Here is a 26,418-nt window from a genome sequence, read left to right as displayed (position 1 = left end):
TGGACTTCCAAAGAAAAAGATATGATGTTTGTTGTGTAAAACATTGATTTTGACCCCTGAAACTACTTTTTTTTTTTGCTATGATCTCATACTTATTCAATTTTGTGAAGGAAAAAAAAATGTGAAACCTAACTGCACTACCTGCTCTGACAGATCGCTTTCCTGTTGCACAGTGTGCTTGTTAATGACATTTCATTCCAATATCAGGCCATTTCAGGTACATTCAGTTATTAAACCAGACTCATTTCAGCTGTCATAACTTAGTCTGGCCTATTTAAAATTTTTCTCTTCCTATGTTCCCTAAAGCTCTCCTATTCCCCCAGAGATAGATGAGACTTGCTGTTCTAGAACAGGGCTTGGAATGGAGAAGGGTCATGTACGTCTCATTTTCTCTTCTTGCTATACAAAACTTCACCTTCTTTCCTATGTTTATTTCTCTGGTGTCAAAATAGGGAAGACAGAGAGGGAGAGATGACATTACCTAATGTCAGGTTAGCTGTCTCCTTCTCCCTCAGCAGTAATCGCCATGGACTTTGACGGCCGTTTGCTCTTTGAGGGTGATGCTGCACTAACACTGAATGGCTGTCTTACTTGCCTTTTGTGAAAAAAGTGTTCAACATCTGGTTCTTCCTAGGACATATATTTGTTGGTTCTTTTACTTAGCTCTTATGGTCACCTCCTCCTTAGTCCCTCTGACTGGACTCAGCTTTCCCATCCCTAATTCTCCTTACCCTTGATTCCGGTTGTTGTTTCTTCAAACTTTTGGGTTGTGATCTAGTCCAGAAGATGCCCCCTTGAGGAGGCAATGCAATGTAAGCCCTAGCTACCTGCACCTCTAGGTAACTTGTCATGCCAGATGGCAGCAGTATAGGCTGCTTCTTTAGCCCTTCCTTAACTCTTCTGGGCCTTTCTCATGTTTTTCTGTCCCAGTCTTATGTGGGTAGGTCCACAAACTCTGCAGCTTAATAGGCATTGTGTCAATGAACGAAATCCCAGGCTTTCCTTCTTGTAGGATTTAGCACACTTTACTCATTTGTCTCTTCAGCTTCAGAGAGAGGAAACAAATTGCGTGTCCTAGGGTTACATTCTCTCTCTTAAGCCCATTTTTTTCTCTCCCTCCTAATTCCTGTCTTTTAACTGTCTTTAGAATATGCAGACAAACCAATCAATGCCTTTGGCACTTGAGGCCGCCTGGAATCTCAAGCAAAGAACCAAACCTTCTCCAAACACTTCCTAGATTATTCACTAATTAGGTTCTCAATACAGTACCATCTCAACCATGGTACACTGTGATAAACTATATGATAGTTTAGCAAATACTCTTCCTTCCCACTTCCATGAGATATGAGTATTCTCATCCTCACTGTAACAGGACCGAGGTTCACACAGAGAGTCATGACCCTGAGGCTTTTCTTTCCAGGAAGCAACTTTATTCGTGCCAGCACAGGCTCAGTGGGTTTGTACCCAAAAAACTGAGTCCTGAGTGCTTTGGGGTATTGCCTTTTATACAATTTCTACTTCTTTGTCTCCCATACATGGTAACATACAGACATATGGTCTGATTTGGCAGTCTATGTTACAGGGTGTGAGGAATGTCACATTACAGACATACAGCATCGTGAGGAACGTCGTGTGTGAGCACATAGGTTGCTTTCCCTTATCTTGAGAATTTTCACAACATTCTTTAGGGAAGGGACTCTACAACATCACCCCACCAACTTGAGCTTGGTTGTGTGATTTTATTTGACCAGTGGAAGGTGAATAGATGTGACTCAGCAGAGGCTTTAAATGTTTTGGCCTATACTCCTGCCATGGCCCTGAAGAGACTGTTCACCAGGTACCTGTTCTTTCAGGTTTGGTTTCAGAACAAAAGACCTAGAGAGCAGACTTGAATCCACACCCTAGCAAGCCACTGCTGACTCTTTGAGAAAGGAGTGAAGAATTGATGAGGGACTATAAGGCAAGCTGAGGATAAAGTACAGTGTGGGATATATGTGATATTCCTTGGGAACTCCTGGCTGCCCACGAGCAAAGGAAAGGGGAAAACAAGTGGTTAACTTATGGAAATCACAGGCCTGCAGGACACGAGTCTCCTTCAGTTCACCAATATCTTAGTAAATTACAAGAAAGACAATATTCAACAGACTAATCTCCACAGAAACCTATAGACTCAGTTTCTTGGAGCCCCAACATCACCCTCCCCTTCATAGTGATGTGTGGAACAAAGGCGAGAAGGAAATGGCATATAAGATTAAATTTCCTTATAACCTGCAGCCCATTGACAAATACTTGATACTGGCGAAGTAAAATAATCCTACTGGAACTCCCTACTGTCTTAATGTTAATGCTTTGCTAGAGGGAAAAACAACCTCAGCTTGACAATGGCTAGGCCTCCATTATTATGTGAGTCCTCTTTGGCATATGAAAATCCCGTTGGAAACTCCCCCTTGACTTTACCTCCCCCAACTCCCAAGTATATAATCAGTCTCTCTTCATGGTCCTAAGGCAGCTCTTTCTGCCCACGGGTCCAGGTTCTCCTATCCCCATGCTTTAATAAAATCACCTTCTTGCAGGCAACCAAGGGAACGGGAAAAGATATTTGCAAATGACATATCGGACAAAGGGCTAGTATCCAAAATCTATAAAGAGCTCACCAAACTCCACACCCGAAAAACAACCCAGCGAAGGAATGGGCAGAAAACATGAATAGACACTTCTCTAAACAAGACATCCCGATGGCCAACAGGCACATGAAAAGATGCTCAACGTTGCTCCTCATCAGGGAAATACAAATCAAAACCACACTCAGATATCACCTCATGCCAGTCAGAGTGGTCAAAATGAACAAATCAGGAGACTAGATGCTGGAGAGGACGTGGAGAAACAGGAACCCTCTTGCACTGTTGGTGGGAATGCAAACTGGTGCAGCCACTCTGGAAAACAGGGTGGAGGTTCCTCAAAAAATTAAAAATACACCTACCCTATGACCCAGCAGTAGCACTGCTAGGAATTTACCCAAGGGATACAGGAGTACTGATGCATAGGGGCACTTGTACCCCATGGTTTATAGCAGCACTCTCAACAATAGCCAAATTATAGAAAGAGCCTAAATGTCTATCAACTGATGAATGGATAAAGAAATTGTGGTTTATATACACAATGGAGTACTATGTGGCAATGAGAAAGAATGAAATATGGCCCTTTGTAACAATGTGGATGGAACTGGAGAGTGTGATGCTAAGTTAAATAAGCCATACAGAGAAAGACAGATACCATATGTTCTCACTCTTAGGTGGATCCTGAGAAACTTAACAGAAACCCATGGGGGAGGGGTAGGAAAAAAAAAAGAGGTTAGAGTGGGAGAGAGCCAAAGCATAAGAGACTCTTAAAAACTGAGAACAAACTGAGGGTTGATGGAGGTGGGAGGGAGGAGAGCGTGGGTGATGGGTATTGAGGAGGGCACCTTTTGGGATGAGCACTGGGTGTTGTATGGAAACCAATTTGACAATAAATTTCATATATTGAAAAAAAAATCACCTTTTTGCACCAAAGAAGTCTTCAAGAATTCTTTCTTGGCTTTCAGCTCTGAGCCCCACCATTACCCCAAAACCTCATCAGAATGACTGTAGTTTTAAGCCATTGAGTTTTTGGGATTGTTTGCTGGTAAGGCAGAATCCTATTCATATATCAAGTCAAATGTCTACACTAATCTGGAATCTTTATCAATGCCTCACACTAAATCTGTTATACATTCAGGGCCAGTTCCTTGGGTATGTGATCTGTGCATTTCCACATGGCCTGACACTTGGTTTAAGGCTGTGCTGCCACCGTCTTGCAATTAGTAATAATTTTTGAACAACAGGCCCCCTATTCTCGTTTTTCACTGGAGCCCATCAAATTGTGTAGCTGGTTGAGGCACCTGGGTGGCTCAGTCAGTTAAGCATCAGACTTTGACTCAGGTCATGAGCTCACAGTTCATGGGTTCAAGTCCCACATCAGACTCTGTGCTGACAGCTCAGAGCCTGGAGCCCGCTTCAGATTCTGTGTCTCCCTCTCTCTCTTCCCCTCCCCCACTTGTTCGTTCTCTCGCTCTCTCTCTCTCTCTCTCTCTCTCTCAAAAATAAATAAACATTAAAAAAATTGTATAGCTGGTCATGTATCTGATTTGGGTATTTTAAAGCGTTGGCTAAGAGCATACAGCAGCCTTTTCTAGCAATATGATAACTCTGGCTTTAAATACACACGTGCATGTGCACATACACACAGCATTGGCTTGGCTGGCATAATAGTTTTTAACTATGCAACTTGGTAGCTATAGAATCTTGAAAAATTGCTTAAATTCTTTTAACCTAAGTTGATTCATTTGTAAAATGGTTTTTATAGCAATATCTATATTGTGCATCTTTGAAACAAAGCTCTTGAAGATTATTGATGGATGGATAAGGTTAAGTCAACAAATAAAAGGTAGAGTTTGGCAAGATGGGAGTAAAACAGTTGGAGGAGAATAGGAGTGCATTAGCTTTTGCTGTTCAAATTTCATAAAATGTCTTCACCTGTTTTACATGTAAAAGCATTGTCTAGTTGTCCTTGAGGGATTAACCCAATTAGTCATCATGACATTAGGTATTTTTATTATTGTGGTTTCTATATTTTTACATGTCTAGCTTTGCTAGGAGTGAGGTTTGAAGTACCACACTCCTTGGATAGGGAATAGTTTGTGTTAGATTAGCTCTGGAAGAAAATGCCCGAGATTCAGATCAGCAGCAACCTTTTTCACCAATATGATCAAATAGACAAGTGTTTGTAAGTAGAAGAGATCAAAGGCATGATGTTGTATTATTTTTTTTTAAAAAAATTCATGGTTATTTTTGAGAAACAGAGAGCACAAGTCAGGGAGGGGCAGAGAGAGAGGGAGACCCTGAATCCAAAGCAGGCTCCAGGCTCCAAGGTGTTAGCACAGAGCCCAACGCAGGGCTCAAACTCAGGAACTGTGACATCATGATCTGCGCTGAAGTCAGATGCTTAATGGACTAAGCCACCCAGGTGCCCCAAAGGCATGATATTTTAGCTTTTACATTTAGTCACTATAGCATTACAGCCCACAACATGGACTTTAAAATGTTTTCAAAAAAATTATTCTTAAAACATTTTAATAGGTTTAGACAATAATCTGTATAAGAGCATACAGTGGAAATTTACCCTGACTCCTCCTTGTTTAAGGAGCATGTTTATTAAAAATAAGGGGAAGGCTGTCTTAAAGCTCAGTCGGTTAAGGTCTTGGTTTCAGTTTAAGTCATCATCTCATAGTTTGTGAGTTTGAGTTCCACATATCAAACTCTGCTGTCCGTGTGGAGCCTGCTTGAGATTCTGTCTCTCTCCTGTTTCTCTGCCCCTCCTCTGCTTTCCCTCTGTCTCAAACTTAAAAAAAAACCCCAAATGTTAAAAAAAACCATTTTGGGGGGACAAGTAATAAATTCAGGCTTGTAGAGTCCAAGTTTTACCTGTAATTGGGAAAAGTGTGTGCACATAAATGCCTTTGCTTGACTCAAATCATTTGAGCCATTCAGTTCATTTTAGAGCTGCTCAGATCATTGTGAATGAGAGAGCCATTTCATGTCATTTCTACTACAAGTGCCATTAAAGATTGCTAGGAAGTTGTGGACCTGTGAAAATTTATTTAGAGCTCTATCCATCCTCCAATATCTCCCCTAAGATATGTGCATGGATTGAGGAGAGTGAGTGGTATGCAAGACTGAGGGAGTGAGTGCTGGCCTGAGAGAGACCAACAGAAGGTCTGTGGAGACATAGTTCATCTACATATATGTGTATATATAGATGCATATATAACACATACCTACATATATATACTGCACGTAGAGGAATTTTGTTTCTGTCTTGTGGGTTCATTTGATTTACAGATATTTACTTAATGGCAGCACCAACACTATGTGGGGAGAAAAACAGGGTCCCTGCTTTATGGAGCTTAATCTAGTAGTTAATTTGGAAGGAAAGAGGAGGGCAGTGCTTAGCCTGGAATATAAGAAGGAAACATGTAAAAAAAATATTTAAAGCTAGTGAAAAAATATTTCCTGAGCTCCTACTATAGTAATAAATGAACTGTTTCTGGCATTATAGTTTACATTTTACAATGTCTATTCATATCCATCTGACCATGATCTTTTGTGAACCTCTTTCAACCACTTTGATAGATGAGAAAATTGAGGCTGGGTGTGCAATAAATAAGGAGGTGTTATCTGGTAGGAAGATTTAAATTTATCTTATTGGTCACAAGAATCAAGGTGAGGGGTGCAGACCACCCAGAAACAGAGGTGACTGTCTTAGAATGCTGTGTTGTTCCATCTCAGGAGGGTGTCCAAACAGAGGGTGTGTATTCAAACACCAGGGAAGCAGACACGCTTTCAAATTCTTTCCACTCAGGGACTGTGGTCCTGTATGTGTCCTTTCCACCACCTCAAATGGATTTCAGTCTTACATGTGTTTTACATTGACTTCGGAAGCTTGATAAAAACAGATGCTTGGGCTGAACCTAGACCGAATGTGTATCTCCAGTACTGGCGTCTGGGACTCTCTATTTCTGTCACATCCCACTGGTCTTCTTGAAGTGAGCCAATGTTTGGAACAACTGCACTATCCTAGATGGTTTTACCTGTGCTTTAAGAAGTTTTCTTTTCTTTTCTTTTCTCTTTTCTGTTCTGTTCTGTTCTGTTCTTCCTTTAAAAAGTTTATTTTTAAGTGATCTCTACACCCAACATGGGGCTTGAAGTTACAACCCAAGATCAAGAGTTGAATGCTCTACCAACAGAGCCAGCAGGCGCCCCAAGAATCACTTTAAAGTAGTGACTTTCAAACTTAAAAACATTTTTCTTTTATTCTAAGAACACCTAATATGAGATTCTACCCCCTTCACAAGTTTTTAGGTGCACAGTACAGTTTTGTCAGCTCTCAGCACAATGTTGTACAGTAGATCTCTTATTAATTCTCTGACTAGGAAACACAGTAAGAAGTAAAGTCCATGTATAAGTAAATAACAATAGACTGATATTTTCCCATAACATACTTATGTTTACTGCATATGATGAAACCTAATCTTTTCTTTTGCATTTTGTAAATGCAGATTGAGACTCAATGAATTAATGTCACTCTCCACTAATGGAGCTTGATGCACAATTTGAAAATATATACTTTTAGAGGTACAGCTTCAGGGGCAATTAGAATTGGAGGTGGGAATCTGGAGACCCCATTTGAATCAGAGCATCTTTCTCTTTTTCTTTTTTCGATTTTATATACTATACTATCTAAAAATCCATATAAAAAACGTATTCTTTAGATTTAAAAGAAATGGTTTTAAAAAACTCCTTTAGCCTTAGCAAGCTGCCTAATCTAGGCTTGGCCCTAAAGGAGATAAGAATGATGAGTAAAACACTATCTCTGCCCTCAAGTTGCTTATCATATAATTGATGAGCTGTGACTAATCCATGTGAAGCAAATAGTAGATAATTAAGTGCTAGGGAGATATGGTAGAGTACTAGAAATATCTCAGGCCTGGGAGTTAAAGCATTTGATTAAAAATATTTATTGAACTTTCACTGTGTGGCAGGCTGTGTTCTAGGCATTGGGAACACAATGATGAATACGACATTGTACCTTCAAGGTGTTGACAATCTAGAGGGAAAAAGAATGTGAGAGGCTTTTACACTCAGATATAATCATTGCCATAAAAATATACACACACACACACACACACACACACACACACACACAGGAGCACAAAACAAGGAACTTAAGCCAGTCAAATAGGTGAGGAAGAGGGGACTTCTAATCTTGGCAGTGTAAACTTGAGCCACTGAAGAGGCAGCACCCAAGAAGGAGTGAAGGGTTGACCAAGTAACCAGTCCCAGGAGTAAGGGGAGTGGTTCTTGCAACAGCAGGCAACACAGGAAGGTTGGAGGCTGGGTGGATGGGAGAGTACTGATGGGGAAGAAGTTAGCAGGATGTGTAAGGCACAAGGCCTTGACTATCATGTGAAATAATTTTGACTATATACTGAGTACTTTGTGGAGATACCAACCAGCAAGGTTAAACATGTACTTAAAGAAAGCTACTTGGACTCATGGATGGAAAGGAAAAGGGGCAGTGCGTTGTGTGGTGTTAAGATAGGACCTGTGATATTTATTTATTATTTAAAATTTTTTTGTCATCTTTTTTTTTTAATGTTTATTTATTTTTGAGAGTGAAACAGAGCGCCAGCAGGGGAGGGGCAGAGTGAGAGGGAATCCGAAGCAGACTCCAGGCCCTGATCTGTCAGCACAGAGCCCAGTGCTGGGCTTGAACTCATGAACTGTGAGACCATGATGTGAGTGAGCTAAAGTCAGAAGCTTAACTGACTGAGTCACCCAGGTGTCCCAATGACTGTGATATTTAAGCAAGAGGAAATTAAGACATAAACTGGGCATGGGCAGTGTGAACAGAACTGATGAGTGAAGTTCTAATTCAGATTTTGCTACTAACTAGAAGTAATATCTTGGGTAAGTCCTATATCTCCATGTCCAAAATGAGAATATTAGCAAATGTGTTTTCTGAGTGTGACTTCCGTCTTTCTTTTTCTAACAGTATAAAATCTCATAAATACTTCACTCTGGTTAAAGAGAGCGATGGGTAGTAGTGACGAAGACTAGGACTAGGTGAAATGTTTGATCTTGAAAAATGCTGTCTCATATTTGAGATTTTTATTAAGATGGGTGTGAGACCTAAAAAAAAATCAGATTTAAAATATATTAAATTTAACCTATTATATAAACTTCAGCGTTCTACTTTACATACAATTATAGATAGAAACACTTAGTTCTCCTCACTCCCCAACTCCTTTTCTAGAGCTTTCTGTAAAGGCTGCTTTTAGGCAACAGGCTTGAGCAATAAAAATGTGTGCAAGGCCAAAGGTCCCACCATGACCACCAAGCCGAATGGAAACAGATTCATTGAGTGAGCCACCTCAGAATAGCCATAGGCCCTAACCAACCGACAGGCTACTTACGACTGGGCGCGGTTACCAGGGAAAATTCCCTACTTCTCCTTACTCCCTCACCATGGCCTCCTGTGGCCCCTCACCATGGCCTCCTGGCAGAATAGTCTCTCTCTTTGGCTGTCCTGCCCTCTGTTGCCCTGCAGTGTATTCAGTAAACTTCTATCTCCTTTGTTCTGCCTCTGGTGAATTCTTTCACTGCCCGTGCCTCTGGCTGCCACCCAGTTGGGACATGCCACACTGTCTGAGTTCAGTCTTTTCCTGATTTCCTCCTTGGAAGCTGATTGTAACTTGAGCCTTGTACCACTAAAGTCTGATTTTCTGTGCTCTGATATTTTCCTCTAAAAACATGTGTTGTGGTTGTTGGATAATTTGTAGCTTGCTGTAGATATTAACATTGCTTGTCTCTGGTAGCTGACTAATGTGCTTATTTTAGGTAGCTCATTCCTTTGATGGTAAAGATTATGTTCTGAGAGATATTGAGTGCCAATTTTGTGGAGAGATATTGCTTATGCTAATTCTTATGCCTGGGCATTTAATTTGTTGCATTTACAGTTCAGCATTACTTGGTTTTTCTTTTGTGGTGCAAGGGGAAATAGATTTCTATAGAGTTTTGACTATTATTAAGGGTTATAGGCACTAGAAGCTAATAATAATAATAATCATTACCATTCATCAAGCGCTTACTGTGTGCCAGGAGTTATTCCAAGTTTTTTGGGGGGGCAGTTTTTTTTTCTTTTTGCATACATTTTTTTTTCATCCAATCTTTCAGCCACAGTGGAGGGTAGATACATTACAATTCCCATTTTAGAGATGTGGAAACCTGAGCTCTCAGAAGCTTCCTTTCCAAGCTGGGTTGTTCTGTCTCAGCATTTCAGAGTTCTAGCTCTCCTTTATGTTCCCCACTCTCCCCTCTGCCCTCCTCTACTCCCCTCCCCTCTCTCCTCCTGCCTCATTTTCTGTCTCATCTCTCCCTCTGTCCCTCCAGCCTTTCTTCTTCCTATAGCTGCTTCTTTGTTAAGGTAAACAATAGCAGCATACAATGGCATAGAAAATTTATGGTGAAGTAATTAAAAGACACAAAAATGAAAAGAATTCTATAGCCCATTTAAGTGACTTTGACTTTCAGCCTGTATAGTATAAATGAGACACCCCTCACCCCCTCCTATCCATCACCCAACAGGTCTTATATAAGCCTATCACACACAGCATTAAATCAGTTATCTACAATGCTGGGAATCTCAGGGATCTCAGGAATCTCAGACTGAAGATAAGCAGGGGTATTTTGGATACAGAACACTGAGAGTCCAATCTGGCAGACTTTTACAAACAACTCCGCCTTTTAATATCCAACCTCTGTTATAGTCCAGGTCAAAATGTATCTTTTCGCAGGCCCCTAACAGTGAAAAGAGAGTTCTCATCTCTAGATCCCATACCTAGATTCTCTGGCAAAGATCTTCATCCCTTTTCTAAGGTCATAAGAACAAAGGCTCTGAAGTCGCCATATTTTTTCATCGGAACCAGACTTAACGATGGTAAGACTGTTTGCCACACTGCCACCCCAGTCACCCCTAACTGAAAGTCTGCCATCACATAAGTTTATTTTCCCAACCGTAAAGGGGTTGATCTTTCTTCAAATGCAAGTGTGCCAGAGATGAAGGATGTCACAAGCTGAGAATATGAGGTCTAGGCAAGCCAGCTGGTTTAACTGAGATATGTTCTATTAGGAGGAAACGGGAGGAGCAGGGGAGGGGGATGCCATTTGCTGCTGCTGAAAGCAGGAGCTGCCTGGCAGAGGCTCTGCCCTGCAGACCAGGTGGAAAGGAAGGAGCTCTCTGGCCAGACTGCAAACTTCCCAGTTACCTGTAGTAGAGTCTGTGTCCAGAGTTGACTTTAAGTCGGGTTTTTGTTTGCTTTATAACACAGCTGTTTAAAGGATGGCATCCGACTTCAAAAAGAAAGGATCAGTTCATTTGCAGAACTAAGACTGGAGGCCTGAAAAGTAGGTCTCTGTACCTGATAGTGTTGGAGTGGTCACATGGTCACTGTTCTGCGGAAAGAAGTGTTGATAGTGGATGGGGGTGGAGATTTGGGAGTCTGTCATAATGTATTTGGGCTGCTATGGCAAAATGCCACAGACTGGCTAGCTTACAGACAACTTATTTCTCACAGTTCTAGAGGCTAGAAGTCTGGAATCAGGGTGCCTGCAAGGTCGGGTGAGAGTTTCTTCCTAGCTCAGAGCCGGCACAGTCCCACATAGTGGAAAGTGCAAGGAAGCTCTGTGGAGTCTTTCATATAAGAGCAGGGATTCCATTCATGAGGGTTCCATCCTCAAACCCTAATCTGCTGCTGAGGGCTCCACCTACTAATACCATCACTCTTGAGGGGTAGGATTTCAATACATGAAATTTAGCAGGACACAGCAGAGTATAATTGCTTGAATTTAAATTCGAGTGCTGTGATTTATAGCTTCCTAACACTGTACCGGTGACTCAACCTCTCTAAGCTTCAGTTTCTTCACCTATAAAATGGGACTAATACTAGAACTTCACATGTATACATTTAAGCAAGATGACTAATGTAAGCAGCAGATGTCATGACTGAATAAATGTTGGTTCTTACGGTTTTCATTAAACTATTGGGTTCAGAGGAAGAAATTTAGGAGAGTTGGCTGAGGTGGAAATAAAACACAATTGCCCTATTGTGTAATGTGCCTCATTCTTACGGATTGTGATCTCTTCCAACCAGTTACTGCAAAGCATCTTCACTTTGTTTTGAAATGGGATTTCAGATCTCAATATAAGGGAGTTTTTTTTATGCAAATACAGTCCTATGTACAGCATCTTCTGCCCTCTTCTGGCTTCCTCAAGAACTTCAAGTACATGAATAAGCTAAATAGAAAGTGCATCGTTTTTATTTTACTTTTAGTGGACATCCACTGTTTGCTATTTCTCCAGTTCTAGATGAGAAAGATAAATCTGTACTATTTTGTATGAAGACAGGAGTTATCAGAAATCTTTGATTTTTTTTTTCAACAATTTGTTTTTGAAATAGAGATTTCATTGTGCTATTTTATTTGATCCTATTCTTCCACAGCTGGTTCTGCATATCATAACTACTAAATAAATAATTAAACTGTTCCAAAAATGATTGCAGAGACTAAAATCTGAGGTCATTATAATTCCTGAGATAATTAATCAGATGTTTAAAATAGAACCAGCACGTGAAAACCTTTGATTATAGAAAAAGCCTGGGGCTAAACGTCCCAGTTCTATTAAAGATTATATCGGATTTTAACTTATTTTACCCCAGCCTTCAAAAAATAAATAAAAGCATAATTTCTAAAGGTAGGACATTTCAGGTTGACTGAATGTAGATTTTCAGATGTGGTATGGGGAGAAAAAGAAACAAAAAACATTATTTGCTATGCCTTTTATTGGTGGTATTTGTAGTCCTCTGTGCTATGTCACATCCAGCCAGAGATGTCATGGCATGGCAGGAGGTTTCCTATTAGGATGTGACACCAAAACAGAAGTTTGTGTTGGTAGATACAAGGGAGACAGAGAAGTCAGCAGAGGTCAACTTGTTCAAAGATCTGTTGCTAAGGAAGGTCTCTTGCATCTCAGGGCTTCCTGCAGTAGGAAAGGGTTAGTTGCACAGAATGAAAGCAACATTGGAGGCTTAGCCCAGTTGGCATGAAGAGAAAAGAGGAAAAAATAAATGAAGATAAAAGCAGCAAAGCATTTGTGATGCCAGTTGCAGGTCTTCTTTTACGTCTTATGCTGTGTAACTCACGTGTCACTAAAGTTGAAGAGTCATAATCCAGACTGTCACTTTCCAAGGAATCCTGCATTGCTAACATTTAGAATTTATATCGTCTATGGTTCACCCCAAACACAAAGAACTAAAAGCTTTTACAGCAAGAACCCTTGATTAGTCATTAAAACATATTACTGTTCATAAAAATAAGCAGGTGCAAATAGCCTGTACACTTTGGACAAAGGAGAATCAGGAGCATTTCCTTTACCAAATTAAAAAACCTAGTAAAAGGATATGATGCTTAAAATTGTTGTATTAACGCCGAAGGCTACACAGAGAATAACAGAATTATTATAAGACTGAGAGGCAAATGCTAGCCTTGACATATATGATATTCATCCAGGAGATAGAAGCATTTTTCAATAAATGTGCTTGAAATAACTGCTTAAACATCTGAGAGAAAATATTAAAACTTCAAATACTACTATATACCAAAATATATTCCAGGTAGATTACAGGGTTAACTGTATTAAAAAACAGATAATGAAAGAAGAGTTAAATGTATATTGCTGTATGTATATGATGGCATATTTGCCCTTAAAATGGCATTTTTACTGAGAATTTATTGACAAGGGAATATAGTTGTGTTGCTCATGAGTTTTTAGCAATGCAGAACACCCAGAACACAAATGTTTCTAAACACAAAGGGAATTTACTCAAGGATATCAGCTCATATGGTCTCTAGATCTCTAGGATAGTCAGATAATTATGGCCGGAGGCCGTGCAACTAAGAAAAGCGTGTCATCCTGGCTATGTCATTGGTGCAGACACGGTCCCCACGGTTTCAAATGTGACACCATGCAGTTCTCTCTTGGATTCTGAGAGGGGGTGCTGCCATCAAGCCATTACCACTGCTGCTCCTGAAAACTCCATGCCTCTTGGCTATGCCATGCCGAGAAATGGATTCCAGTTGGAGTCCCTACCTTATGTCACCCTCTTCAAAATGAAAGACCCAAGCATCCCACGAAGGCTTGATCACCTAGGCTACATCCTAAGAGCTAAAGAGGCTGGAAAGTGGAGTGAGCATCTATGTCAGAGTGGTGCATGGATTGGCTCAACTGCAGTTAAGGTGCTTAGAAGATGCTGGATAGCAATAGATACGACATACATTCCCACATGCTCATGGCATAAATAATGTGCACAAACACTTTATACATGATACAAACCCCATTTTTGCAAAGCAAATTACATATGCATGCAGAGAAATAAAGAAGACTCTAAAGAATAAAACCGAAAACAATAACATTGGATCCAGGGGAGACTAGCAGGTAGAGTTTGGCTTATTATTATTATTATTATAATTATTTTGTTTTGTTTTGAGAGTGAGAGAGAGGGAAGGGGAAGAGAAGGGGGAGAGGGAGAGAGAGAATCCCAAGCAGTTTCCACGCCAGTGTGGAGCTGACATGGGGCTCGATCTCAGGACTGTGAGATCATGACCTGAGCTGAAATCAAGAGTCAGATGCTTAACAAGCTGAGCTGCTCAGACATTCTGGAGTTTGGCTTATTTTTTATATCATGTTCGTACATCTGTGTTTTTTAAATTCTCCACCGTATGTATATACTAATGTTATCAAAAAATAAGAGAAGGAAACAGAATTTGGTACCTTCACAGCCAATGTGACACAATGTTTGATTTAGAATTAAAAGGAAAAAGGGTGCCTGAGTGGCTCAGTCAGTTATTTTGACTCTTGATTTCCTCTCAGGTCATGATCTCTTGCTGTTTTGGAGATCAAGCTTCGTATTGGGCCCTGTGCTGACAGCACAGAGCCTGCCTGGGATTCTCTCTCTCTCTCTCTCTCTCTCTCCCTGCCCCTCCCCCACTTTCTCTCTCTTTCTCTCTCTCAAAATAAATAAACTTTAAAAAGAAAGGAATCATAGAAAATTTAAAATTCAAGACCCTCTTTCTTCAAGAGAAAACTGAGGACAAGTGAGGACAAAGAGGCTTATTACAAGGGCATGCATGCAGAGGACAGCGAAGTCAGGCCAGGAACCCATATTTATTGTATGTTTTTTTCTTTTTTGAACATTTGATCATGAGGGGAAAACATGAACAGAACCCCCACTACCACAAATTTAGGCAGTCGAGTTTCCCACATTTGGGGAAATCGCAGGGGTCAGCACATCTGGATTGCACTGGATAAGCCTCCCTCCTGGGAAAACCACCTTCATGGTCATGGTATCTCCCTGTGCTCAGGCACTGAACTGCTTCCATGAAAACTCTCTACTCTTCCTCCATATTTACTATATTTTAAGACCAGTTATTTTTTTGTTTCATCTTGGGTATTTGTGTTTAATCTGTGACAATTGGACAACATGATACAGGTGATTTGTTTTATTTTTTTATTTATTTTTTTATATGAAATTTATTGACAAATTGGTTTCCATACAACACCCAGTGCTCATCCCAAAAGGTGCCCTCCTCAATACCCATCACCCACCCTCTCCCCCCTCCCACCCCCCATCAACCCTCAGTTTGTTCTCAGTTTTTAAGAGTCTCAGGTGATTTGTTTTAAACATTATGGCTAATGGATGTGTAATTCTGATTACATGAGACTTTCCAGTTATTCAGAGTTTTATCATGGGAGTCCTTGTTGGATGGAGAAGGGAACGAGGTATCCACTAACCCAGTCTGTCTCTTGTCAGTAAGAGGGACTTTTGGTTGCCTCTTTGATTCATTTTTTGCAGTAGTGGGATGTAGGCTCACAACACTAATGCCCCTTTGAAAAGGCCTTTGGGATATCTGTATGAAAGTAACATGAGCATGGAGTTGCTCCAAATCAAGTCAGGATGCTTGCTTTCTTATCAAGATGAGATTAATTTACTGTGAGAATTGCATAGAAAGAACATTTCTTTTGAGTTGTATAACATATCAAAATTACTGTGTCTTGGGAAGAGAAATCTTTGCGTGAAGGACAATGTTGGGAGTAGTAAGGAGAGATGAACAAGGCAGTCACCTGGTTCTGGGTGACAATGAGCATCCTAATGGCTGTAGCCATTGTCACATCACTAGTCCTAGCAGAAGCCCAGTGTCTAAATTGTAATATGGGGCTCAGTGAAAGCTAATTCAATGAAGATATAGATGTAGGTTATCTTTATATTTCATCTTTATAATAATTATGGCCTCTTATCCAATGCCTGCTATTTTCTGGGCATTTTGTCAGGTACCTTACATATCTTATTTCTGTTTTGAATGCTTTTTGGAGAACAATTTAGAGACTGATTACAAGCTTATGATGCATCTGTTCAGTTCACAATGATTCTCCATCTGGAAAGCCCATCTCCAACCTGATCTACAATCCTCTCAACAGTCACTTTTGTAATACATGACCCTGTCTTCTGGTCACTGCAAATTGGGCCAGGATGGACATCTTACTGAAACCAGGACATTTAGATTCTCTCTTCCATGAATTTGCAAATGAAGTTAAGATTCAGAGTCTGTTAGTCTGGAGGTGGTTGGAAGAGTAATATGCAAACTCCAGAATTGTGATTCTCTAGGAAAAAAGAATGGAGTATAAAGCAGGTGCAGAGAAGGAGGAAGAGATCAAAGATAGAGTCTTGACATTTATTCCCTGTATCTGTTTTTACTTAAAACCTAGCTTGAAATCCCTGAATTCTAAAGCTGTCCTCTCTTTGCTTAAACTAGCTAGAATTGATTTTTGAAAGTTAGAAAAGTTTTAATCTAGAATCTTGGCCATTATGGGTATAAATATATATGTATGCATACATACATACCTACATCCATAAAAACATTATTTCAGCCTCATGGCACATCCCAGAGTGAGTATTATCATCCTCATTTCATGGGTGAGGATACAGGCTCAGAGAGTGGAAGCAGTCTTCCTAATGTAACCTTAGAATAGTTAGAGTTGGTATTTGATCTGAAGTTGGAATAGCTTAAAATCCTCTGATCTTAACTAGTCTATATATTATGCCCCATGTGGATATATTCATTCTTTTAGCAGGCATTTATGGATGTGCTTTTAAGTCCAAGGCACTATGTTTCTAGAATTCCACCAGGGTTGCCAAGTAGTTGTAGATATTTACATGGTGTTACATCTGTATGTGTCCATGTAGACTGCTAAAGGCCAGCTACTCAGCTCAAGGTTAAGGAATAGTTTTTGAGACTCATTATCCATACATTATGCTCTCAGTAAAGATAACATTAAGGAGAGATCAGCTTCCAAAAGACAGAGGAGGTGTCATGGGCTTTTGGTATTACTAAAAGCTTTCAATTATGAGCACTTTACTGAGCTGCAGTGTGTATTTTAACTGGATCAGATGCCACCTGGTATGATTTTGTCCCTGGCCTTCAGACAGAATGTGGCTGGGATTGCCAGTGGACTGGTAATGAGCACCTGTTTTTAGAGTTTTGTTGTTGTTTTAATGGTGCCCTGAAGATTTCATGATATGAGAGTCCAATAATGTCTCAAACTTACTATTAAACAAAGAAGTCATGTGACTTTCCCAATGTCATAGAACTAGTTTGTCACAGATACGGGGCTTCTGCTAAGAATACACAGCCAACAGAAATCATTTAAAATAATTTACATTATTTTTCTTTTTATTCCTCCAGATAACAACACATGTTGATTAGATTCATGTCATATCCATTATGCATTCTACCCTCACAGTCTGTCTTTCTCTGAATAAATGAAACATAAAATGGGAAAATTATAGGTTTTATAGTTAGAATCTATAGTGCTTAGGGTACAGTATAAAAACCTCTTTATTAATTTCACGCATTCTAGGCTATTATAAAATTCTCCCTTTTTATATTAAAACTTAAAATTTCTCTAAATTAAAAAGCACAATTGTTAATGTCATTATATTCTTACAAATGACATGAGTCATATGTCTTATATGACATAGCACCTCAGTTTTTATAAAATTTATGCCTTCTATGTATGGTAATACACAAAATAGGCAAGAACAATATGGTTGATAACTCTGGAAGTGGAAATTATTCAGGTTTGCTAATGCCCAAAAGAGCTAGACATTATCTTAATAATAATAATAATAATGATGATAATAATTAGAACAACATTAACAGCTGTTACAGAATATTTACTTTAACCCAGGCAATGTTCTGAGTACTTTATACTCATCAATTCTATCTTCACAACTGCCTGTGAGTTGGGAATATTATTATCCCATTTTACAGATGAGGAGAATGAAGCAGAGATTTTATTTGGTCCTGGCACCCCTGAGCTATTTTCTAGGTAGAAAAGAGATTTGTCCTGTCCTTGGTCTTAAAATTCAGTGCACATGTATATAATACCTAAATGGTTAAACAGTTTCTCCTTATCTGACTTCAACTCTACTTGGTTGGGTTGTTTTCTCCCTCTTTTTTTTTCTCAGTGAACTCCTACTGAAATTTTAAAGCTTATAAAAATTCACTCCTTTTTAAAGTTTATTTTCTAAGAAACTTTCATTTTTTCTTCATTCATAGTCCCTTGACTTTTTTTTTTTTCCTTCATAATCTGCTATTCTACTTTGGAATATCATTGACTTCCTAACCAATACAAAGGATAAGTTTTATTTATTAAGTTATTAATCCCTTTGTGAAACTTGACACTCTTAATGATTAAGAGACTTAATGACTCCCAGAGTTCTTGAAACTTTTCCTCCTTGGACCTTCAATGCACCATCCTCCACAGTTCCTTCTTTTGGTTTTCTAATCATTCCAGCTCAGTCTTCATTGTGTGTACTTATTAAATGATGCAAGCCCATGGCCTAGATCCTAAAACAAGATCCACCATCCAGAATGACAGTTGGCATAACAAAGGATCGCAGTAAATGTTAACTGAATAATTTACTCTTATGAAACTTAACCCATGCCTGTGGTTTCAACTATGAAACTAGCAAATGTGAAAAACAGAGCTCTTAAGCTTAGGAATTTCTGATGGCCTTCTAATGTCAGGCTTACTGTTACTATGTTTCTCTCATTCTTTTTTATCTGGATTGTTCCTTCTTTTACTGACTCTTTTCTCTTACACACACACACACACACACACACACACACACACACACACACACACACACTGATGTCTTTGGGGTATCGGGTATTGGGCTAGATGTTGTGTCTGTGGTGGTGCCTTCCTGACACTTATTATGTGGATAATGATACCAGCTCTTTATACTGTTTCTCTGTCTTTTTTCCTTTACCCTCCATTTCATTTTTCACATTCATGCTGGAGTATTTTTTGGAAAGTATCTGTAGCTATCAGTACTTAAAAATCTTTTGATGGTTCCACATTGATTTACAACAGAGTTCCCACACCTTTGATAGCTCAGAAGGCCCTTTACGATTTCATCCCTGCCTACATACCTAGCCCCAGTTCCTCCATTTTTCACTGTGTCCTATACTTTAGACACGGCAAGGTCTTCGGTATTCCCTAGTTATGGTTTTGTTCATCTGGGTGTCTTTATACATATCATCTAGTTGGGGTTTGGTGGGGTAATGAGGTGATCAATACGTAACACTCTTCTTATCTGGCTTAGAGCTAATTGAGGGGTTAACACGGAGTAAGATTAAGTAGAGAGTAAAATGACGCCTTCATCTTGAACATATTTATATATTAGAGTTGCAGTTTATATTGTTTGGCAAGCGGGTCTCTCTAAATCCTAGAATAAACAGTCTTATAATGTCTTCCAATCAGAGACAGGACAGGCAAATTTTAGACCACTGTGGTCTAAATCTTAGTCACATCTTAGTGATGTGGAAATGGAGCTCCTCCAAACTCTAAATAGTTTTTAGTGACTAATGAATATATGTCATATGTAAGCTGAAGTCGTCAGGGTTTTTTTTTTTTCAATTTTAAGTGGAAAACAAAAGCACCTCACTTTGCCTTACACCAAACAGTGGAGCTGATTAGCTCACATAACTGAAAAGCATGGCAATTGAATTTTTTGGAGCGTGCTTGAGTCCAGGGACTCCACGTCGCGCAACTTAATCTGTCTTCATCTTTGCTTTCCTCTCTCTTGATTCAAGTCTTGGGCAGGCTCTTTCCTTGCTGTGCTATGATGATATTAAGATGGCCATCAGCATCTGGCAACTATCTTACAGGCTCAGCTATCCCAGTGAAAAGAGAGCTTGACTTCTAGCAAAAGGCTGGAATAAATGCCATTAGGTAACTTAAACCTATGAAGTAAAATAATGTCTGTTTTTGGCTAGGCTTCCATAACTGTGGTTAAAGTCAGGGTAATCTGAAGGATTGAGATGGAGAAGGAATGTTTCACCAAAGGGATATCAGAGTGTTGCTCCAGAAGAAAGAGGATCTGTTTTGGCCAGGTGGAAACCATAAATGTCTACACAGGCATGCATAGTTCCGTAGGTGAGTGGAATGATGAACCAAGGTAGACAGGTTGTTTAGCCTCAGTGACACCAAGTCTAGGTAAAACAGTCTTTTGTAGATTATGCTTATTGTTAAATTTTACTTCTCCATGATTCTCTTGCAGACAGCCAGGGGACTGTACTCATTTTTTGTTAAGCTGGAAATCAGACTTCCCTGAAATAGGTGAATTGGGAAATCTCTTTGCTATACAGAAAATATTGTTGCTGTGACAATTGTTGCAGAAGAAGCCTGTTGGAAATGAGTTGGGAAGTCTCTGCTGTCAAATAAAAAGAGGGTGCATGCAGCTCTGAGTTTTTTCTATTCTAGTGTCTCCCAGAATCACACACGCACACACAAGCCTGCACACACGAACAGACACACACGTAAACACAAGCACACTCTAAAAGGATAAGTCATCATCTCACCCAAAAAATGATAAAACACAAAATAAACATGCCAGCTTCCATCCAACGGAAATAAAACTACTTCTGAAATTTCAACCTAATGGTATGTGTCAGATTGTATTGAGTCACTTTGAGAGAAAAATTGCAGTATTATTCATTCAGATTTAAAATATCTTATTTGGATGTCTCCATGGTACGTGATGATCAGCAAAAACGGACACTTTATGGGCTGCCGTGCACCGGGCAGGAGGGCGTGTTGTCCGCTTTGCTAAGGGACTTGCTTGTGCTCATTCTAACTAACATGGCCTAGTTTTATTTTCCTTACTGTCTCTGTCTCGTCGTGTTTTTTTCTTTTCCTTTTTTTCATGTTGGAAAAATACAATAGAATTGTCTTCTCAGCATGGGGATATCTGCATGTGTTAAAATTACATTTTCTATTTTAAACTCACTCCCTTTTTAATTTAAAAGGACTTGTCAGAACATGCAGTCTTCTTTCCCCCCTCCTAGAGAATGGAGGGTACACAAACCTGAGATCTCAAAAGAGGCGAAAAGCAACTTGTAGGGTAAACAAACCAACAAAAACAAAACAAAACATGAGACATTCTGGTTGATTCTATCTTACCTGAATTCCCTCATGGAATTTGACGTGAAGAAGCTCCACACAGAGGAGTGACAGGAAGGTTATGCATTTTAGAAAAAGAATCTCCTTGTGTAGAAATTAGTAGGCAAGCTATCAACTTCCTTTTACCTCAGCTTTCTAGAAGACATTGAAGTGAAAGTTCTCATATTAATACCTATACACAGGTATATTCTATGAAATATAATGACAGTAACATTGAGAACCTTATTTGTGGGAGATGATGTGTACACATACACATAAATACATTTCCCAACTCAGCCTCATAGTGTGATTTACTTAAGGTGTTCTCCCCCTCAAAATTAATAAACGACTTACCATCTATGACCTTTGATTGGATTATTAGCTCCATTTTATAGATCAGAAACCTCATGTTGATTTAAGGCACCGTGATGAATGCTGTGGTACATCTTTCGAGAGCATATGCCCATATTCCTAGTTGACTGAAATGTTGATTGCTGAGGATCACAGCTGAGTTCCACTTGGGGAATTTCCTCTACCAAAGAAAGCTTACTTGGGGTGCCTGGGTGGCTCACTTGGTTAAGCATCTGACTTTTTTTTTTAATGTTTTATTTATATTTGAGAGAGAGAGAGAGAGACAGTGTGAGCGGGGGAGGGACAGAGAGAGGCAGAGACAAAATCTGAAGCAAGCTCCAGGCTCTGAGCTGTCAGCACAGAGCCCAACTTGGGACTCAAAGCCAGGAGCCCTGAGATCATGACCTGAGCTGAAGTCTAACGCTTAACTGACTGAGGGACCCAGGTGCCCTAATTAAGGGTCGGACTCTTGAATCAGCTCAGGTCATGATCTCATGGTTTGTGGATTCAAGCCCCACTTTGGGCTCCGTGCTGATAGTGTGGAACCTGCTTGGGATTCTCTGCATCTCTTTCCCTCTCTACCCCTACTTCACTCATGCATGTGTGTTCTCTCTCTCTAAATAAACTTAAAAGCAAAGAAAGCTTACTTTCCACGGTATACACAAATCCCCAAGGGGAAATTCTCTTTCTCTGAGTAGCTGGTGGGTGAGTAGAAATGTCCACTCTTGCCTCAATTTGGGGCACCTCTGAAAGGCTGCCTTAACTCCAGAATTCCCTGAGGGACTGGCAAGGCTTTTGTTGAAATCAAATTGCGGTTTGGTGTCTCCTTCTGACCAATCCTGTTTTCATCACCAGTGAGGGGTGTTGATCAAGAGTACTCCTTAATAAACCTTCATGCAAATCTTCTCTTATGGTCTGTTTCTAGAAACTGCAGTCTAAAAAAAAAAAAAAAAGAAAACTGCAGTCTAAGGTAGGCACCCAGAACATGTGGCCATTAAATGTTAGATATTACATTATTTACCAGAGACACCTATGTTAACAGTATGAATTGTTCTACAGAGTCAATTAGGCAAAGGAAGAAATGTAAAGGCCTTTTTATGCTAACTCTTAATGCATTGCTTGATATTCAGAGCTATGTATGCATTATGCCTTATCAATTAATCTCTAGCCATCCTATCTGTGAGATATATGAATGTAGCATAAAGTCAGCCCTGCCCCAAATGCTGTTGGCTCACGGTAAGTAGGACCAGTGATGTTATTGGTCTTTTTCTCTTGTGTTATGCAATGTATAATAAGGGAATGTGTGGTCGTCAGTGCCTGAATGCCACTTTCAGTAATAGAAACGCCTTCTGGGGAAATAAGATTGGTGCCAGAACTCGAATATGGAAGCAAACTTGAAATTATTTCACTTCTATTTCAGAATGTTTTTTTTTTTAAAAGGAAAAGGCAGCAAGACCATTTTGAGGGCCGCCAACCACACTGAGGCATTTGAATGAGAATCTCTCTATAGCTTTCTATAACCTACTAAATAGAAATCCAGGGTTCTTAGGTAGGTATCTCAGCCTCTGTTCAATCTAGTGCCAAATTACTTTCGTACATTATCACCTATAGTCCCCCTTCATGGGCACTCCATGTTTTTTGCCAAAGTGGACCGAGCTATTCCCTGAAGAAAAATAAAAACAAATATGTAAAATAAAATAAAAAATAAAATGTTCCATTCAAGATCGAGTAAGTCCACTCTATGCCATTCTTTCTTGCTGAGTACAACCCCCAAATTATAGAAAAAATAAAACAAAAACTAACTGAACACTCTGAAAATTAAACAAAATCAGACAGAGGGGGAGGGGGGTCAAACACCGAAGAAACAGGGGCACCTGGGTGGCTCAGGCAGTTAATCATCTGTCTCTTGATTTCGACTCAGGTCATGACCTCATGGTTTGTGGGTCCAAGCCCTGCATCAGGCTATGTGCTGACAGTGTGGAGTCTGCTTGGGATCCTCTCTCTCACCCTCTCTCTCTGCCCCTCCCCTGCTCATTCTCTCTCTCTGTCTCAAAATAAATAGACTAAAAAAAAACAAAAACAAAACCCAGAAGAAACACCTTTAAAAGGGATAAGCCTCTCTCCCCCCCCCCCCATTTTTTCCCCTCATTTGGAGCTGTGCTAGTAGTGGAGGAAGCAGTAAAACTTTGAAAGAATCCCTTATTATCGGCCAGAGGCACAAAAAAAGGAGTCTTTCTATCTGAAGAATGTGAGTGTATGTCAGAGAGAAGGCATCTAGAGAATGAGATTCCTTAAATGCTGTGTCTGAACCTGCCCAAGTTCTGAGTCCCCACAGACCTTCGTGTGCAGGAAAGATGCAAATTAGCTTAGAAAAGGTTTTGAAAACTAAATTGACATTGAAACTAGCACCTAGAGGAAGTGAGTAGAAGTCAAAGTTTGAAGCAAACTGTGTTGATTGCCTGCCAAAACAACTACAGCAAAAATCAATATTCTGTAGAGAATTTTAATAGGACCCAGTACCTATGACACAATTTTCAGGTGTTCAGGATACAATCCAAAATGAATCAATATGCATAGAAGTGGAAAAATAGTAGAGGTTCTCAAAGAAAAAGACTCTCAATAGATGATACCCATGAGATGACTCAGATTTTGGAATTATCTGACAAAAACTTTAAAGAAGCTAACTAAAACTATGCTTCATGATATAAAGGTAAACACACTGGAAATAAATGAAGAAATAGAAATTTTCGACAGAGAAATAGAAATGATAAAAAAAACAGGTGAACATTTTAGAACTAGAAATACAATACCTTAAATAAAAATTTCATCAAAAGGGCTTAAAAGAAGAATGGGGATGACAGAGTTAGACATTTACTATTGTCCCACTGAAGGGAAAATTGAAAGTTCAAAAATAAAGCAAGAAAAATAGTAGCTATCTTGGCTAATATAGAAGACACTTTTCTCTGTGAATTCTATAAAATATAGATGGCTATTAAAAATTATAGCAGTGTGTGGTAAATTTTAAGCAGATGTACATGTATATATGACAAATATATGAAGAGGGAAGAGTAAAAAGTGACCGAAGTGATTGTAAAACTTTTACATTTTACTTGAAGTAGTAACATGTTAGCACTACATATATTGTGAAAAGATGTAGCCTCTAGAAAAACTAACAAAATAAGAACACAGTGAAATAGAGCCAAAATTACAGTGGATAAATAAAAATTAAGTACAGATGAAGATACATGAAAAAATGTACTATCCGTGATAAAAACTCTCAGAAAGATAGGAATAGAAAATGGCATACTCAACATGATGATGGTGAGCTGCAAAAAATATACATAGTGAAGAATGAATGCTTGCCTCTAAGATCAGGAACAGGTCAAGGATATATGCTTTTATCATCCCAGTATTATACTGGAAGTTCTAACCATTGCAATAAAACAAGAAAAAGAAATGAGAGACATTCAGACTGGAAAGGAAGGCATAAAATTATTTGTGTATGACATTATGATCTATATAACAAATCTTTAAGACTATAAACATGCTCTTGGAACTAGTAAGTAAGCTTATTGAGGTTGCAGAACAAAATCAATATAAATATAAATTGGATTTCTATGTACCAGCAACAAATAACTAAAATAATAATTTTAAAAGAGTCACATTTCACCAAATAGCATGAAATAAGTATAGATCTGAAAAAATACATGTAAAATTTGTATGCTGAATACTACAAAGCACTGATGTAAAATATCAAAGAAGATTAAATATAAAGACATATCATAACTCAGTATTATTAAGATGTCATTTCTCCCTAAACTGATTTGATGAAATCCACCCCCCCACCCAGAATTCTATCAGGATTTTTTTTTTATAGAAATCAACAAGCTGATTCTTAAGTGTATTTGTAAAGTCAAAGGAATTAGAATAGCCAAAAATATTCTGAAAATTAAAAAACAATGCTGTAGTATTCACATTAAATGATTTCAAAGCTTATTAGAAAATTGGGCGCCTGGGTGGCGCAGTCGGTTAAGCGTCCGACTTCAGCCAGGTCACGATCTCGGGTCCGTGAGTTCGAGCCCCGTGTCAGGCTCTGGGCTGATGGCTCAGAGCCTGGAGCCTGTTTCCGATTCTGTGTCTCCCTCTCTCTCTGCCCCTCCCCCGTTCATGCTCTGTCTTTCTCTGTCCCAAAAATAAATAAACGTTGAAAAAAAAAATTAAAAAAAAAAAAAAAGAAAACTATAGTAATCATAACTGTTGTTTTCATGGGAAGATGGATACATAGAACAACATGGCCAATTTATTTCTGATAAACTTGCTAGGATCATTCAAATTAGGTTAATCTTTTCAACAAATTGTACTAGAAAAGTTAGACATCTATATGTGAAAAAAATAATTCCAACCCATATTTCAGATCTTCTACAATAATTAATTCAAAATGAGTAATACCTCTAGCTACAAAAACTAAAATTATAAAACTTTCTTCAAGAAAACAGGAAAAAATCTTTGCAACCATAGATTCCACAAGGAATTCTTAGGTCACCAAAATCACTGCCTCTAAAAGAAAAAGAAAAGGATAACTCAAATGTGTTAAATGAAAACTTAAGTTCTGGGAAAGATAACATTAAGAAAATGAAATGACAAGCCACAGAGTGGGAGAAAATGTTTTTTAAATTATGTGTCTGAACAAAGAATTTGTATCTAAAATATGTAAAGAATTCTTAAGAACATAATAAGAAAACAATCCAATTAAAAAATAAGGGCAGAGGAACTATATAAACACTTCCCTAGAGAAGATATTCTTTGACAAACAAGCATATTTGAAGATGCCCAGCATGATTATTAGATGTATTAGTATCCTAGATCTTC

At 39.0% G+C, this 26,418-nt stretch overlaps 1 protein-coding gene and 1 non-coding gene across 2 annotated transcripts in view; one reads left to right on the top strand and one right to left on the bottom strand.

Moving 5' to 3' along the window:
• LRRC4C (leucine rich repeat containing 4C) overlaps positions 1-26,418 on the top strand; it is a 1,352,261-nt gene that overhangs the window by 113,987 nt on the left and 1,211,856 nt on the right. The window lies entirely within an intron of this gene.
• Positions 14,895-15,061, bottom strand: LOC111556870. The gene has a single exon (XR_002736586.2). It is a non-coding gene; the product is annotated as a U1 spliceosomal RNA (small nuclear RNA).

This window comes from Felis catus, chromosome D1 (assembly GCF_018350175.1).
Source record: "Felis catus isolate Fca126 chromosome D1, F.catus_Fca126_mat1.0, whole genome shotgun sequence".
Lineage (NCBI taxonomy): Eukaryota > Metazoa > Chordata > Mammalia > Carnivora > Felidae > Felis > Felis catus.
This window is presented reverse-complemented; position numbering and strand designations above follow the sequence as displayed.